The 14,498-nt window shown below is 42.8% G+C and overlaps 1 long non-coding RNA gene across 1 annotated transcript; it reads left to right on the top strand.

Annotated features, from left to right (window-relative positions):
- Nucleotides 1–6,611: 6,611 nt before the first annotated feature.
- On the top strand, nucleotides 6,612–14,078 carry LOC136932408 (uncharacterized). The gene is made up of 3 exons (XR_010874704.1): nucleotides 6,612–6,782; nucleotides 7,468–7,514; nucleotides 13,691–14,078. It is a non-coding gene; the product is annotated as an uncharacterized lncRNA (long non-coding RNA).
- The last annotated feature ends 420 nt before the right edge of the window (nucleotides 14,079–14,498 follow it).

Below are 14,498 nucleotides of genomic sequence, written 5' to 3'. Positions count from 1 at the left end.
AATGGACAGTTAGATGAAAGCTCATTCTGGAGTCACATTGTCAAAAATGCCCTTCCCCTGGCTGCATCAGCATCTAATATACATTTGCCTGCACTTGAATTTGGCCTTTCAGTAAGGACATTTTCAGTGAGAGCGATTTTGCACCATCCCTGGTTACAGACCGCCCAGCATTGACCCCAGAGTTTCCATCTATGGCTACAGCTGCTGTGAATACAGTCTCATGTGCTCCAACACCCACTGTGGAAATCGTGGCATCCTCCACCTGCAGCATCCTCCACTCCACCTGCAGCATCCTCCCCTGTCACACCATGTGTCCCTGAGCCGACATCCTCTGCTGCTGCTGTCTGCTTTTCACTCGAGTCCAGGAAGGGAAGGAAAAGAAGAGAAAGGCTGAGAAAATCTAAAGTAAAAAATAAAATTAAAAAATAATTAAAAAAAACTCCAAACCCAGCAATAAGCAGAAAACTCAGGACTCATCTGATGAGGAGGAATTATGCATCGTATGCCTGGAGAGCTACTCCAAGTCAAGTGAAGTCTGGCTCCAATGCTGGTCACGCCTGGGCCCACAAGGACTGCACAGACGGGAGTCACTTTTACACCTGTCACAACTGTGACACTGAATAACTGGTGATGATATTCAATAATAAATCAATCACCCCCCCCCCTTCCCCCCCATTATTTTATTTTAAAACTTGTTTATGGATCTGTTCTGCCTAATAAACAAATTCTTAAATTATCATTTTGATCTCTTCCCATCTTTTTTTGTCATGCAGGATGTAAAAAGTAGGCCAATCAGTATATATATATATATATATATATATATATATATATATATATATATATATATATATATATAATAAAAAGGTTTATAGTCACAATAATGTAAATTATACAAAAAATATTTTGAGGATTTGACAGATCACAATTTGTAATTATTAAAATAAATAAATGATCAAAAATCATTTCTGGCATGTTGTAACTGTCTCTGAAATGTGTTACAACCTGGATTTCCTGGAGAAGTGTTGCCTTGAAAAAAACAAACTCCTGGGGATCGGGACTGACAATGGGGTCCATAAAGTGCTCAAGGAGGAGTATAACCTCAAAGATCTTGTCCTTATTCGCTGTGTGTGTCACTCTATGCAGCTTGCTGTAAGTCATGCTTCCAATGACACCATCCCATGTAGTGTGGAGTACTTGGTAAGGGAGACATTGCCTTGGTAAGGGGTCATTTTCAGTGTCACCACAGCGCAGGGAGGCCTACAAGGCCATATATGAGACCATCAACTGTGGTGAGAAACCCTTGCAAATAAGAAAGGTGTGTGCCACACATTGCCTGTCCATTGAACCTGCGGTTTTACACATTTTAGACCAGTGGGACGCGCTTAATCTGCATTTTGCAGTCACAAAGTCCAGTGAATACTGCTACATGGCTGAGGTTTTGTAGTCCATGTACAGTGATCCTCAGAACATTTTGTATCTGACTTTTTTGAAGTCAGTGCTGGTTGAGGTACAGTTGTCCATCATGGCTTTTGAGGGAAAAATAGAGGGCGAAATAGAAGAAATAGCCACGCTCCTTGGTTACTCTCCCGTAGAGAAAGACAGGATTGTCCAGCAATGGCGTGCCATCCATCTCAGTAAGTGGAATGAAACAACAAACACAGTGGGTTTCTGGAGTGAGGTTTGGAAGTTTAGGAATGCAGCTGATATCAACCCGAAATTGCCATGGCTGCTGTCTTTGTTGTCCTTGCACTCAAATGCTGGAATTGAGAGATTATTTAGCCAGATGTGTGGTAAAAAGCAAACTTAGAAATCGGATGTCTTTGCAGACCCTTAACTCCATCCTGTATGTCCGATATGTTCTGAAGCTGTCTGGTGAGGCTTGCTATGAGCACAAAATGCCTGATAATGTTTTGCAGCGTTTTGGCACATCAGCTACTTACTCATTTAAGTCAGCTCCCTCAGTTGCTGAACCTGCCATAGAAAGCCTTGACCAAAATGAATGTTGTTAAAGTTAAAACCATTCATACCCAAAAATAAAAAGATGTTTTATAGTTATGGAAAATAAAATGTATGTTTTATCATGACTTGTTGTAGGGTCCCTTAACCCTTGTGCTACCTTCGGGTCATTGTGACCCACTGTCGTCTTGCGATACCTATACATACCCCTTGTGCTACCTTCGGGTCATTGTGACCCACCGTCGTGTAGCGATACCTTTACCTAATAAAAATAAAAATAAAAATTATTTTTGTATTAATCCTGCCACGCCGTGTCGGTGCGACTCTTCCTAATACAAAAACGTAGATACGTAGGGGAGGGGTATATCACATAATATCAACAGTTAAAACTAGGAGGAACACTCGCGCTGCCCTCAGGTCATTGTGACCCACCGCAGTGTCTGCGTTGTCAAAGTGTGTATATCACGTTATATCACTAGTTAACACTAGGTGAAGCTGTCTCCGGGTCATTGTGACCCAGCGCAGTGTCTGCGTTGTCAATTGTGAACCCGCCGCCTGCCCCAGAAGTTTATATATCAGGTTATATCACTAGTTAACACTAGGTGGAGCTGTCCACGGGTCGTTGTGACCCACCACAGTGTCTGCGTTGTCAATTACGGCGGTCGAATTAGGTAGGCGTCATTGTGCTCTCTCAACTTGACGGGGTTTGATCCACGCCTCCAACCTCTCCCCTGAGTCTAATGACGCCTTTACGATTCGACAATCAGCGACCCCTCTCGGCGGTAGAATGAGTGTGACGTCTGGCGTCAGAGAAACCACTATCGGACCCGTCTGCCAAGCGGCCGTGCGGCTGCGGCCCTCGGAATCAAATTGGCCACATTGACCTAGATTAAATTGATAAGGTCGGAACGAAGGGAGACAGATTAAATCGACGCCTCTCTCCGACCTCGTCTCGTCCACTTTATTTTATATTATTTTTTATTTATCTATTTATTTGTATTTATTTTTTGTCCAACCGCTCGCGCGCGCGCCGCCTTTTACGATTCGATGATTGGCAATCCCTCTCGGCGGTAGAATTGTCCTTGCGTCAGAGAACACCGCGGTCGGACCCTTCTGCCAAGTTGCAGGTCGGACGGCCTCGGCAAGCAGACGGGCCACGTGACGTCTGGCGTCAGAGAAACCGCGGCCGGACCTCTCTCACCACTTTGTTTTTATTTTTTTGGGGTCCAACCAGAGAAACAGAGAAAACCGCGGCCGGATCTCTCACCACTTTATTATTTTATTTTTTTGGACCAACCAGAGAACCAGACAAAACCGCCGTCGGACCCTTCTGCCAGATTGCAGGTCCCGCTCTTCGGGAACTGAGGATGGGGAGGTGAGTTCTCATTAAATACCCTCACATTGTGAGGTCTGAGTTTAGTTGGCATCTGACCAGCACACTGAACAACAAAGTGTGACTAACAACTCCCCTTACCTGTTCTAAAATCAGCGCAAAACACGGACTCGCGGGCTTATTGCTTTTCTAAAACTGTTACTACAAATATTTGATATGGTTTCATAAATAAAGACAATTACATTTAAGAAACAAAATAGTTTAATAATAAACCGTCATTCTTCCGCCACTACAAAGTATAGTTCCTACATAAATCGTTGCCACAGATTGAAAACAGCGGACCCACATCGTCTGCTTTATAGTGCCGGCTTAATTCCTTGCCTCGATTTCAGCTTGTCTTCTCTGCTTGCTAGGTCTTTTTAAACTCTCCTCTATTCTGTCAGTCTCCCACCACTCTTCAAACGTACAGCCCACCCATCAGTTTTAGAACATTAAATTAGCTGCACGCAGCTAATTGCAGCTAATTGCAGCAAAAGTGGCTTGAGACAAAGCCACTTCTTTGTTCTATAACCGGACTATAACCGCTTCGAAGTATAAGCCGCACAAGGAAACTGTAAAATCGGAGTACAAGCTGTGGCTTATTTTCCGAAAATTACGGTATTGTGACTGGCCTCACAATGGGATGGGAAACTCAGGTTCAGACATCTCCAATGTTCAGCTAATGGCAACAGTTTAAACAAAGTTAGTCTGAATGTAATCAACATGACTTATTATTTCGAATTCTAAAGATATTGCCCGAAGTTGTTATAAATTGCTCAAGTTCCATAGTGACCATAAGACCTGTTTCAAGTTAGTGCTGCTGTTTGTAATCCTGTAATGATCCTTCTAGGTTGCCAGGCTGTCATCTCACAGAGGAAGGCTGGGCTTCTCTGGCTTCAGCTCTGAAATCAAACCTCTCCCCTCTGAGAGATCTGGATCTGAGCAACAGTGACCTGAGGGACTCAGGCATGAAGCTGCTCTCTGCTGTACTGGAGGATCCAATCTGCAAACTGGAGACACTGAGGTCTGGATTGATTCATTTATTATGTTAAAATTCTTGAATTAAGAATAAATAAAGATCACATTTCCTATAGTGAGACTAGGTGATTTGCTCCCTCTTAATTCTAATAAGTGTGTAAGTTTATAAGATGATGAACTCTACAGATTCTTTGGATGAATAAAGTACTTGTTTATATAGCCGTCATTGTTCATTTTAGCCACTAGAGGGAGCATTGTTTATTGTTAAACAATTGTTTACGTATTGTTAAAAGGATCCCCATTAGCTGTCACCAAAGTGGGAAGAGCTAATCTTCCTGGGGTCCAACAAAAAGAAAACAAATAAAAATTACTTAACAATGGTCATCTAAAAGCAGAAACATTGTAGCCATCATTATAAACATCACCAGGGAGCAGTGTGCTGCTGTTATTGTGACTGGCCTCACAATGGGATGGGAAGCTCATGTTCAGACATCTCCAATGTTCAGCTAATGGCAACAGTTTAAAAAAAGCTAGGCTGAATGTAATAAACATGCCTTAATATTTCTAATTCTAAAGATATTGCCCAAAGTTGTTATAAATTGCTCAAGTTCCATAGTGACCATAAGACCTGTTTCAGGTTAGTGCTGTTTGTAATCCTGTAATGATACTTCTACAGGTTGCGAGACTGTCACATCACAGAGGAAGGCTGTGCTTCTCTGGCTTCAGCTCTGAAGTCAAACCCCTCCCTTCTGAGAGATCTGGATCTAAGCAGCAGTGACCTGAGGGACTCAGGCATGAAGCTGCTCTCTGCTGTACTGGAGGATCCAATCTGCAAACTGGAGACACTGAGGTCTGGATTCATTCATTTGTTATGTTTAAATTCTTGAAGTAAGAATGAATACTGATCACATTTCCCAGGCATGTGCACAGATAGACCCTAGTGGTGCTCAAGCACCTGCCTGCCCTTTTGCCCTGGATGAGAAAAGTGCCCCTTCTGCTAGAGACACATTTGTTCTTCATTTATCAATATTTCATAATACAAATTACTCTCTCTGTCATCTATTCCCCCCAAATGCATTTTGATATCTGATGGGGCATTTATTTGAGTTCTTGTGAGAATTTCGCCCCAACATGCTCTGCGGCGTTCACAAGCCCCCGCCGCGCTCCTCCCTCCTCCTCCACTTAGTGCTCATGCAGTGCTGAGCGCCAGGTCAAACAGCTGCAGCCTACTTCTTCTCTGACCTGCAGCATCAGACACACAGGTCATGATGGTGTTTGTCCCCCTGCAGCATCAGACACACAGGTCATGATGGTGTTTGTCCCCCGACGTTGTTTGGTGGTAAATTAACCACAACATTAGCGCCGGTGAAAACATTACATCGCAATATATAAACAAACAGAAAACTCACGAAATCCGTGATTTTAAAGCCTTGTCCAGCTGTTTACTGACGTTTGTCATGTTTAATGAAGAGGGAGAGAGATACAGGCAGGCAGGCATAATTTATTATTATTATTATTTTTATTTTCATACATATGTTTGGCAATGGGTGCTCTTTTTTGTAGTTTGAGCACCTGCCCCCCAAAATGTCTGTGCACGTGCCTGACATTTCCTATAATGAGATAGGTGATAAGTGAGTTTGTCCTAATTCTAATAAGTGTGTACGTTTATAAGATGATGAACTCTACAGACTCTGGATGAATAAAGTACTTGTTTATTTTGTCGGATGTTTATACAGCCGTCATTGTTCGTTTTAGCCACTAGAGAGAGCAGTGTGCTGCTGTTATTGTGACTGGCCTCACAATTGGATGGGAAGCGGTAAAATAGATGTGATGAGTGGCACATAACGTGAGCTAACATGGCATGTAATTTTGTTTGAGTTTTAACTTGTCCAGTGGGGAAAGTCAACTCTTTCATTTGCCCTACAAAAAAATCCACTTGTCGCGGACAAGCCTTAATGTCGAGCCCTGAATAGGGTGCACCTGCAATTACCTTGTCTACTTGAACCTGGCTTGAATTCGTGATCTAGAATTGGCCTTTATGGAACCGCTATAACCATGACAAATTTGTTAGGTTCATTCAAATCAGGTTTGGGACTTTAATCATTTAATCATTTTTGTGGTCTTTATGGAACAGGCTTCTGGTCCTGAGGTTCCATAGAACTACTACCACCAAACTGAACACAAACAAACCTTCCTGAACTGGGGGAAAGGGTCACTCTGTCTAATGAGGGGGAGGTGCAGCTATGACAGCACCTGCAATATGAACCCCTCTGTGCTGACTCACTCTGGAGGCTTTCTACAGGCTGTCAGGCTGTCTGGTCACAGAGGAAGGCTGTGCTTCTCTGGCCTCAGCTCTGAGGTCCAACCCCTTCCACCTGAGGGAACTGGACCTGAGCTACAATCATCCAGGAGAAAAAGGATTGAAGCTGCTCTCTGCTGGACTGGAGGATCCTCACTGCAGACTGGAGAAACTCAAGTAAGGAGATGTTAGTTTTTTATATACCTCTTTAAGTAATGTTGCAACACTGAATATATATCTAATTACGTTAATAGGCCTTGCATTTCATAATGATACAATTAAAATCTGCATGTTTACTATATAATCTACAATATGGTGCAACTATGATTGTTCGTTCGGTCGTTATCTGCCGCTTGTCCAGGGGTCGGGTCGCGGGGTCCAGGGGTCTGTTTTCCATGCAGAGCTAACCTGGTATTCACTGAACATCTCACTGTTAGTCTGTGCTGTGGAGGGTGATGGACCCTCCTTCTCGTAATGTCCAGTCATGCTCTGTTAAAAAGGAGAAGAATGTGCCAGTTGATTTACCATTCATTGTTTTTTCTCATCTCTTCAATGTACATGTCAAACTCATTATTCCACACAAGAATATCAAAACAATGTACATGGGGAGAGAACAGTGTAGCTGTGTAGTTAGAATTGAACTAAGTCAGATCAGCTGTTCTGGAACCGATAACTCGGAGCTTCCCATCTCAGGGTTCATCAAGTCAGAGTTCAGGGTTGGCTCAGAGTTTGTAAAACCTGTTTTCTGGAATACACCTCTGATGATGAGATAAAAACAACATGTTTACTTAGAAAGTCAGTTGCTAAGTCACTTATCAACAGTTGAAGTGTATTTACATCATTCCTCTGCTTATCCCTACAGTGTGGATCATGGTGGAGAGTGTAGGATCAAACCTGGCCTTAGGAGATGTGAGTATTGACTTCTACTTGGTTCTAGTACAAAAGGTCATACAAGGGACAATACCATTAGTGACTTGGACACTGTCAAAAATGGACACACACACTGTAAACACTACTTTTAGAAGCAGTAATTTAACACAATTATCCACATCAATACTGTGTGTGCTATGTCCCCTCTCTTCACCCTCCCTTCCCCTGTCCCCCTCCCCTCTCTCCTACACCTCTCCCTCCCCTCCTCTTCTCTCCTCCTGTCCTCCCTTCTCCTCCTCTCCTCTCCTCTCCTCCCCTCTCCTCACTTCCCACCCCTCCCTTCTCCCATCCTCCTCCCCTCTCCCTTACCCTCACATCTCCTCTCTTCTCCTCTTCTCCTGCCCCCCTCCTCTCCTTCTCCTCTCCTGTCCTCAACCCCTCTCTTCTTCCCTTCCCATGTCATCTCCCTGCTGTCCTCCTCCCCTCTCCTCTCCATCCCTCTCTTCCCTCCTCTGGATGGATGGATAGTTGAGAGAGAGAGAGAAGGATGAGGGGAGAAAGGGAAAGAGAGGAGGAGTGGAGGAAAGAGGAGAGAAGGGTGGGATAGAGAGAGAAAGAAAAAGGGGGATGAAATGGAATGTGGAGGGAACATGAGGAGGATAGAAAGATGGAGGGATAAGGGGGCAGATCCCTCCCTCTCCTTTCCATGAGAGGCCGTCTAGTGCCAAACTACTGAAACACTTGCTCATACACATACACATCACTTGTGCTTTACTACTATTATACTGATGTCATACCAATGCATCCTGAATCAACACATTAAAATAAGTCATTTTAATGAGTAATTCATTCATTTGGGAGAGTATAAGGATCGGGACTGATGCCCTCCCGTCCCCTCTCTCCTCATCTCCTACAGTGCTCTCTTCTCCTACTTCCCTCTCTCCCCCTCTCCTTTCTCATTTCCTTACCTCACCTCCCCTTCTCTCCTTTCCCCTCCCTTCGCCCCTTCTCTGTCCTCCCCCCGCCCTCCCTCCTCCACCCCTCCCTTCTCCCCTCTCCACTCCTCCATTCTCCCCTCCACTCCCTCCCTCGCTCTCTTCTCCTGTCCTCCGCCCCTCCACTCCCTCACCCAGTGTCTGGTCTAAGCTCCAGTAGCTGGTGTGTGTGTTCCCTCTTCTCTCCGCTCTCTGCTCTCTTTAGTTACCATTCATTGAGATGATGGGATGGAGATCCAGAGAGAGAGAGAGAGAGAGAGAGAGAGAGAGAGAGAGAGAGAGAGAGAGAGAGAGAGAGAGAGAGAGAGAGAGACCATGGGAACAAAGTGGTTGTAGAGGAACACGGATAGTTGAGAGAGAAGGGAGGATGAGGAGAGAAAAGTAAAGAGTAGAGAGGGGTGGGATAGAGAAAAGGGGGAAAGAAATAAAACATGAGAACATGAGGAGGATAGAAAGATGGAGTGATGGGGGCATATCAGGGGTGAGGAGATGAGAGAGAGAGAGGGGGGGGAGGCAGGAAGAGGGAGACATTATAATGTGAATTATGATGAGGATCAGTAATATACATAAATACAGAGGGGGGGTGGAGAGAGAGAGAGGGGGGGAGAGAGAGAGATTCCAATGTGAACTAGAGAGGGTACAATTTCTGGGGAAATTGTAGGGTGTGCTTGCTTGCATCGGTTGCACAGGGGTCCATTTTTTAATGAAATTTTTACAACTAATATTTCTGTATATTTTATATAAAAATGCATAGGGCCTACTTATTATTTATAAAGATTACATAGATTTAAAAGCATCTTTTTTTTGCTGCTCATTTACAACTCAAAATACGAGTTAAGTGTAGAATGAAATATGACGTCTTTTCATTTCCCCTGCAAGAGGCAGCCTCATAGCTGAATCAACGAATACATTTGGCAGACCGGTGTAAAAATTGACCTAATCTCTATGAGTTAAACGTCCTTTTAAGTTTTCCCTTCTCGTGATATTTTCAGGCATTTAGCCTACTCATATTGCATTCATTCATGAATAAAGAACCCCCTTTGAAGATTATTCTACAACGTTACCGGCAGTAGAAGATGGAATCGCGATTCAAACATTACCATCTGCTAACTGAAAAATGCCCCCAAAAACGTAAATAAGCTTGACATGTATTTAGTGGAAAATCGCTCATTCATAAAAAGCTCACTGGTAGCGATCATTGTCAGTAACAACGCAAAATGCGATATAGCCCTGTGTGGAGAAGCTGCCCCGGTAAATTCTACTACAGTACAGTACTAGACTACTGCTGTGTTGGTCTTGGTAGCGATTGCGTTGGTTGAATTCGATTTAACGTTCCGTTGTACGGTTTAGGCTGAAATTAATTATTTTCATGAACAGATTGACAAAGTTTAGGCTGTGGCAATGAAGTTCAGGTTAGTAGTCAGTTTCACCTATTGAAAGACTTTTGATTTAAGTAAGGGGAGTGCCGAACATGTTCTGTCGCCGTTTGACTTCCTAAACAGCTGTGTAGATGTTTTTGTAGTGTGTCTCGCGTAGGCTACAGACTACAGCGTTGCAGTGAGCAACACTGGTTTGAAACCACAGGTAAAGATAATTTCACCAACAAATCGTTTACTTGTAATGTAATGTCATAGTAAATCCTACAAAGAAAACAAATGTATTTGTGAGGAATGTTTATTTTAACGATTGAAAACAGATGCATCATAGACCACTGTGGTATGTGTTGCCCGGGCAACAGAGGCTAATGTCATGATGCTAATGCTTCAGTGAAATAGTAGACTACCGTTTCCAAAAGTAGATGTGGGCCTACTTCCTTAATAATATCAGCTAATATTGTACATTACATTTCATAATTGTGTTTCACATCACAAAGTAAAATGAGTAAATAGTTATCACCCTGGCCTCTTTGCTTGTGGCGTTCCTGCAGCTGCCTTGCAGTAAAGCTATAGTTAGCCTAGCTATCCCCCAAGTTAACAGATGTGAAACGAATGTTCTGCTACAGGTAGTCACGCGTGTTTTCGTGACGTTAGTGACGTTAGTAACGTCAGTGACTGTGGCTAGCAAATTAGCCACCGTTAGCTTCACTTTTCACCACAAAAACGCAATTTCTACTTAAACCATGCAACGGAACGTAAATAAAAATACAACCAACGCAATCGCTACCAAGACGAACCTTTTGACACCGCCGTTGTGTATGTAGTCCAAATATTGACTGATCCTTAGGGGGGCGAAAATAAATAAAGAAAGAAAGAAAGAACTAGAGAAGATACAATTTCTGGGGAAATTGTAGGGTGTGCTTGCTTGCGTCGGTTGCACAGGGGTCTGTATATTTTATATAAAAATGCATCGGGCCTACTTATTATTTATAAAGATTACATAGATTTAAAAGCATCTTTTTTTTGCTGCTCATTTACAACTCAAAATACGAGTGAAGTGTAGAATGAAATATGATGTCTTCTCATTTCCCCTGCAAGAGGCAGCTGACAGGCTGAATCAAAACGAATACATTTGGCAGACCGGTGTAAAAATTGACCTAATCTCTATGATTTAAACGTCCTTTTAAGTTGTCCCTTCTCGTGATATTTTCAGGCATTTAGCCTACTCATATTGCATTCATTCATTAATAAAGAACCCCCTTTGAAGATTATTCTACGACTTTACCGGCAGAAGATAGAATCGCGATTCAAACAGTACCATCTGCTAACTGAAAATATGCCCCCAAAAACGTAAATAAGCTTGACATTTATTTAGTGGAAAATCGCTCATTCATAAAAAGCTCACTGGTAGCGATCATTGTCAGTAACAACGCAAAATGCGATATAGCCCTGTGTGGAGAAGCTGCCCCGGTAAATTGTACTACTACAGTACAGTACTAGACTACTGCTGTGTTCGTCTTGGTAGCGATTGCGTTGGTTGAATTAGATTTAACGTTCCGTTGTACGGTTTAGGCTGAAATTAATTATTTTCATGAACAGATTGACAAAGTTTAGGCTGTGGCAATGAAGTTCAGGTTAGTAGTCAGATTGTTTCAACTATTGAAAGACTTTTGAGTAAGGGGAGTGCCGAACATGTTCTGTCACCGTTTGACTTGAACAGCTGAGGAGTTTTTGTTAGCTACTCACACTAGTGTCTCGGGTAGGCTACAGCGTTGCAGTGAGCTACACTGGTTTGAAACCACAGGTAATGGTAATTTCACCAACAAATCGTTTACTAATGTCAGAATAAATCATATAACGAAAATGTATATGTGAGGAATGTTTATTTTAACGATTGAAAACAGATACATCATAGACCACTGTAGTATGTGTTGCCCGGGCAACACAGGCTAATGTCATGATGCTAATACTTCAGTGAAATAGTAGACTACCGTTTCCGAAAGTAGATGTACTTCCTTAATAATATCAGCTTATATTGTACATTACACATCACAATTGTGTGTCATATCACAAAGTAAAATGAGTAAATAGTTATCACCCTGGCCTCTTTTCTTGTGGCGTTTCTGCAGCTGCCTTGCAGTAAAGCTATAGTTAGCCTAGCTATCCCCCAAGTTAGCAGATGCGAAACGAATGTTCTGCCAAAGGTAGTCACGCGTGTTTTCGTGACATTATTGCAGACCGGTGTAAAAATTGACCTAATCTCTATGATTTAAACGTCATTTTAAGTTTTTCTCTTTTCATGATATTTTCAGGCATTTAGCCTACTCATATTGCATTCATTCATGAATAAACAACCCCTTTGAAGATTATTCTACGACGTTACCCGGCAGTAGAAGATGGAATCGCGATTCAAACGGTACCATCTGCTAACTGAAAATATGCCCCCCAAAACGTAAATAAGCTTGACATTTATTTAGTGGAAAATTGCTCATTCATAAAAAGCTCACTGGTAGCGATCATGGTCAGTAACAACGCAAAATGCGATATAGCCCTGTGTGGAGAAGCTTCCCCGGTAAATTGTACTACTACGGTACAGTACTAGACTACTGCTGTGTTCGTCTTGGTAGCGATTGCGTTGGTTGAATTGGATTTAACGTTCCGTTGTACGGTTTAGGCTGAAATTAATTATTTTCATGAACAGATTGACAACGTTTAGGCTGTGGCAATGAAGTTCAGGTTAGTAGTTAGATAGACTTTTGATTTAAGTAAGGGGAGTGCCGAACATTTTCTGTCGCCGTTTGACTTCCTAAACAGCTGTGTACTGTAGCTAGATGTTTTTGTAGTGTGTCTCGCGTAAGCTACAGCGTTGCAGTGAGCTACACTGGTTTGAAACCACAGGTAATGGTAATTTCACCAACAAATCGTTTTCTAATGTCATAATAAATCCTACAACGAAAATGTATATGTGAGGAATGTTTATTTTAACGATTGAAAACAGATAACGCTACATCATAGACCACTGTAGTATGTGTTGCCCGGGCAACACAGGCTAATGTCATGATGCTAATACTTCAGTGAAATAGTAAACTACTGTTTCCGAAAGTAGATGTACTTCCTTAATAATATCAGCTTATATTGTACATTACACATCACAATTGTGTGTCATATCACAAAGTAAAATGAGTAAATAGTTATCACCCTGGCCTCTTTTCTTGTGGCGTTTCTGCAGCTGCCTTGCAGTAAAGCTATAGTTAGCCTAGCTATCCCCCAAGTTAACAGATGCTAAACGAATGTTCTGGCAAAGGTAGTCACGCGTGTTTTCGTGACGTTAGTGACGCAGTGACGTTAGTAACGTCAGTGACTGTGGCTAGCAAATTAGCCACCGTTAGCTTCACTTTTCGCCACAAAAACTTAACTTACGCTTAAACCATGCAACGGAACGTAAATTCCAATAGAAGCAACTCAATCGCTACCAAGACGAAACTTTTGACACCTACGTTGTCTATGTAGGCCAAATATTGACTGAGTTTTAGGGGGGCAAAAAGAAATAAAAAAAATTATAATATATATGTGAGAGAACAAAGGTTGTGCTCTCGCCGAAGGCTTGAGCACACCCAAATATATATGTGAGAGAACAAAGGTTGTGCTCTCGCCGAAGGCTTGAGCACACCCAATAATAATAATATATATGTGAGAGAACAAAGGTTGTGCTCTCGCCGAAGGCTTGAGCACACCCAATAAATAAATAAATATGTGAGAGAACAAAGGTTGTGCCCTTGCCGAAGGCAAAGCACACCCAATGATGATGATCAGTAATATATTGTGTCTTGGTCTCCCCCATCAGATGCCTGTGAGCTCACACTGGACCCAAACACAGTACACAGAGACCTCTCTCTGTCTGAGGAGAACAGAAAGGTGACAAGGGGGACAGAGCAGCAGCCGTATCCTGATCACCCAGAGAGATTTGAGGTCCGGTCACAGGTGCTGTGTAGACAGGGTCTGTCTGGGCGCTGTTACTGGGAGGCAGAGTGGAGTGGAAAAGGATGGGTTCGTATAGCAGTGACATATAAAGGAATCAGCAGGAGAGGAGGGAGTAAGGACAGTGTGCTTGGATACAATAGCAAGTCCTGGAGTCTGGAGTGTGGTGTTAACAGGTACTCGGCCTGGCACAATAATAAGAGCACTGACATAACTGTCCCCCCCTCCAGCTCCCACAGAGCAGGAGTGTATCTGGACTGGCCAGCCGGCACTCTGTCCTTCTACAGAGTCTCCTCTGACACACTGACCCACCTGCACACATTTCACAGCACATTCACTGAGCCCCTCTATCCTGGGTTCAGGGTTAGGTATGATTCCTCAGTGTCCCTGTGTCAGGTAGAATAGCCCACACACACTCTCACATACTGTGCTCACATAGATGTTATTGAAGATGGAACTGTATACAGTTGTAATTGATATCCCAGAGTGTTTGTAAATATTGGTGTGTGTTGAATGTTTGTTTTGATTGTTGACAAACAATGACAACAATCCTGTCTTTGATCTCAGTTACACTGAATGTGATAAACTAAATAGGGTCTGATGGGCAGATTTTGTAAGTGTCCCTAGAAGGACACTTATAGATCTGGGAATGCATTCTGTGTAGCTTCTGGAGA

Source organism: Osmerus mordax, chromosome 2 (genome assembly GCF_038355195.1).
Source record: "Osmerus mordax isolate fOsmMor3 chromosome 2, fOsmMor3.pri, whole genome shotgun sequence".
NCBI classification, from domain to species: domain Eukaryota; kingdom Metazoa; phylum Chordata; class Actinopteri; order Osmeriformes; family Osmeridae; genus Osmerus; species Osmerus mordax.
This window is presented reverse-complemented; position numbering and strand designations above follow the sequence as displayed.